Genomic DNA, 4309 nt, shown 5'->3' with positions numbered 1-4309 from the left:
TCTATTCAGAGTAGATGTTTGAAGCACTGAGTTGAAAATGGCATCGGTGATGGCACTGCTACCCTTTGGTTAAAAAGGATTTACACTATTTTTTAATATAATTATATAATTATAACGTCAAAAGAAAAACTATTGTTCAGGAGTTGTTATATATAAAACAATTCTTCTCAGAGTATAAACACCTCAACCAGTTCCTTGCCAGGTGGTAAAGTGCCAAGGACCGACGAGACGTTACCACGTTGGATAGAAACGGATATGCGTTGTATTAGATAAGATGTGGAGCGAACTTCGCCAGAAGCTCAAGAAATGCGTCTTCCTACCTCCCTATGGATTTTTTAAATTATTTTAATTTAAAATAACTAAGTGAACAGTAAATAAACCGTGCAGGGAAAGTTTAGACACACAATTCGAAATAATTAACGAAAATTTATAATTATTCCACTAATTCCCTTTTTGTTGTCCTCCAAATTATTTACGCTGGGCAAGATGACATTACCACACTTATACTACTTGTAGACGATCAAGAAAGCCTGAACAAGAGTCTTGTTCAAGACCATTCAAGACTATTTGATGAAAAAGACGTCAGCACTGACGTCATTTTTATCTCCTGTTCTAAACAATCCAATTCAAGAACGTTCAATAGCCAATCAGCGCTCGAGTTAAGTGCACGAAAATACGAAAGATCTATGATGGCGTCCTGACAGAACGGCAGTTGTTGAATAAACATTTTCATTACTCTCTTCCATAATTATCTGATGTTCAAAGTGTGCTTATAATAATAAACGAAATCTAATATTTGCGCTGGAAGATATTGTTAGTATTTTTGTTGATAATATACACAGTTTATGTAGTTACAGTGCCTGCATATCCATAAGAATTGTTAAATTTTGTGGCAATGATATAAGTATTAATTTGAGAATTTAATATACAAGAATATCGGGTGTAGATTAAGAAAGAAGAGTCCATCAAATAAAAAACATATATCTGACTTTTCTTGCTTTAATCAGACGTTTTGTACTGTTATTAATCTGGGATAATTAAAAAAAATAATTGTGTACAGAATGATTATATGCTCGCAAACTGATGTACCATGGAAATGATTACATGTTATCCTATTATAAGATTACAATTATTTTATTACGTAATTCAAACGTAGCATTTCAGAAGTTATTTCTTAAGATAGGATTTGCTTTCATGTGTGCAGGTTAATTTTACGAGGACTCTCCTGTAAGGTAGAAATGCGCATCCAGACATTCCATATATACGAAAGTGAAAAAAACCCACTAAAATCGAGAATGCTATTTAATAGAACCAGGCAGGAACATAGAAAGGGGCCCACGCCAGAGTACGACCGTAGAGAGCAGGCGCGTCATCGACGGAAGTTATACTGTAAGAAACATAAGAATAAGAATAGTGCAACAAACCCTTCACATCGTATTCACTCATTTGAACTTAACTATAGCCCTTGTAATGATTTGATACTGGTAACATTAAACTTCTAAACATAAAATACTTATTTCCTACATTATATAGGTATGTTCCGATAGTGGAAATCATTATCCCAAACAGTCCTCTTTCATACGCACTCACACATTTTAACAGTAAAATTACTATTTGTTTGACGGATTATTCTTAACCAGTACCAAATATGGGATAGGTTTGTGAAAAAAGTGTGATGCAGATATGGGCGGTAAGTTCAGTGGCTGAAAAAAATATGTTATCATTGCTCCGTTTGTTCTTTGTGCGTTTTCAGCCTTTTCTCTAAACAGTTCTCGATGGCATAGCATAAATAACATCTAAAGATAGTCATTGCCTCGTGATACAATTTTGGGAAACAATTCGATTTTTTTTAGTTTGAGTGCGATTCTGCCATCAGTATGCCATTTGAAGAATCAGATTTTTAAAAAGCTTAGTACAGGGATTTTATATCTAAGCAGGACTTTACTCTTTATACTTAAGCTAATCTAACCCGCATTTAATGCAAAAGGAGCAAAATACTTAGTCAAAATTCGAAGGGGGTTGCTACAAAATCAATTGACCTGTTTTCTAAATAATTGAATATACCGGTAATTTATTAAATTGAATATACCGGTCCCTCCCGTAAGTTCAATTCTAAAGTGTATAGCTAAAAACACTCCCAGGTTAGAACCGCACCTATTTCAAAAATTTGATCGATATTGGTCGGTCGATTCAAGAGATTAAGAGTCATAAACTTAATCACTTTCAATTTTATAATATAATATAGATGTGAGGAAATATTGTAAAATTGCACGCATATGATAATTTGCTTTCTACCACCTACGTTATATCAAAGCCATTCTTGTAAACAATTTAACTGAAACACTCGTGAGGGAATTCGCTGGTTTTGCTGGTGGTAGTTATTATGTTCTCCTAAATTTACAATTACAGAGACATGCTTGAATTGTGTTATGTTAGTTATTGAATATTCCCACTGTATGCAATATTTAATTATTTCAGATACAAACTGCGGAGATGATGAATCAACTTTATTACGAACCATTTATTAACAAATAAGCTTTGGACTACAACAGCTAATTTATATTGGTTTCCACTTTATCTTTTAATTTCATGAACTATAATTTAAATCGTTAAGACAACATTTACTGCAAGGTACACTCATGTCCAAAATGATTGTCGCATATCTATAACTGTCTTCTCCTTAGAATATAATTTGATAATTATTTTCCAGGGTACTTTTAATACTGATACTATGTGTATAATAAGGAAATGTATATTTGTGGTAAATTTCATAGAAAAAGAATTATAAATACGAAAATTAGAATGAGTAAAACAAAATGTTGCTAAATGGACAATAAAGTTTTATTTTCGTTTTATTGTTCTTATTTATTGCTCTTTTGACATGAAATTTTCCACATACATGTCTTTGCCGATTATATACATACTAACATTATAAGAAGTACCGGGTGAATTCGTTATCAAATTATATTCCTACAACATATTTATAGACATGCGACAATAATTTTGGACATGAGTGTACATACTAGGTACTAGGTGAATACTAGATACTAGGTACAAACTATTTAACTTTCACTTAACGTAGAGAGAAGAGACTTGTTTCACCTTCTTTCATTTAACACCAGCTTTCAGACGATGTGCTACTTAAGCCTTCTTGTCATTTGAAACCTATGAGTTGGACCCCACCTAGAACCTAGCGGGTATTCCAGGAGAAGACGTTTTACTTTAAATCGTTGTGCTTTGAAAATAATGCCATATGTGTTTTCCTGTTTTCACATTTGTCTCACTACTTCCGATTTATAGGGGTGGCCATGGACTTTTCAATTAAGTTTCTGTTTACATTTTGACCCACCGCCATTTTGCATAGGGTTGTCGTAGGAGTCGAGACTTGCTCCATCTTCTTTCGTTTCAGAAGAGCTTTCAAACGATGCGTTACTTAACCCCTTTGCCATTTGAAACTTTTGAATTGGATCCCCTCTGGGACCCTGCGAGGGACTATGGGGAAAACTTTTTTACCCCCAAAAAGTGACCTTGAAAATTATGGGATATGTGTTTGATTATTGACACTTTTGACACCTTTGATATTTACAGAAATTTCCTTTTTGTTGTAAAAGAAAAAGCGCGCATCTAAAAATCTTAACTCTAGTTATTTCTGTTTATTAAAGTGTAATTTTGAAGTTTATCCCCGCACATATTCGGGGACTTGTAATTCAGAAACAATACAGATTTTGAATGTTATTTACACATAATAAACTCTGGTTTAATTTGGCTAGTACGAGGGTCATTTAATAAATAGTGCACAGGTTGGCAATATTCCGGATTGGGTGGTGCGATTGCGGTAAGCCTAGCGTTGTGTGAACTTCAGCTCATGAGGTTACAGGAATTGAGCTTGTGAGGTCTGTGGTGTACACATTTTGGCTTTCACATTGGGCTATTTGTTTTCCTAGTGGACATATAAGAGCATGAGCAATGATACAATACCAAAAAGGCCGAAATCAAGAATCGATAAACCAGGAACTCAATCAAAAGTAAAAGAAATGGTTATTTATGCTTATCGTCAACAAGGAACGATCATAACAGACAGAGTTTTATGAGGAAGAAGTATTACGGCAGTGTATTATCGTGACTTCTTGCAAAAATTGCATAGAAATTTCATAAAACTCTGGGCTGAGTTACTCATTCTCCAGATCAACACTTACCAGTTACCAATTCGGGAATGTCATAAATGAAAAGCTATGCGAATACGGTTGAAAAGTGTTATCTCATGCTCCCTACAGTCCAAATATGAGTCCATGAACTTCGAGTTATTCCC

The sequence above is a fragment of the Thermobia domestica genome, chromosome 11 (assembly GCF_964235325.1).
Source record: "Thermobia domestica chromosome 11, izTheDome1.hap1.1, whole genome shotgun sequence".
Taxonomy (NCBI): domain Eukaryota; kingdom Metazoa; phylum Arthropoda; class Insecta; order Zygentoma; family Lepismatidae; genus Thermobia; species Thermobia domestica.
This window is presented reverse-complemented; position numbering follows the sequence as displayed.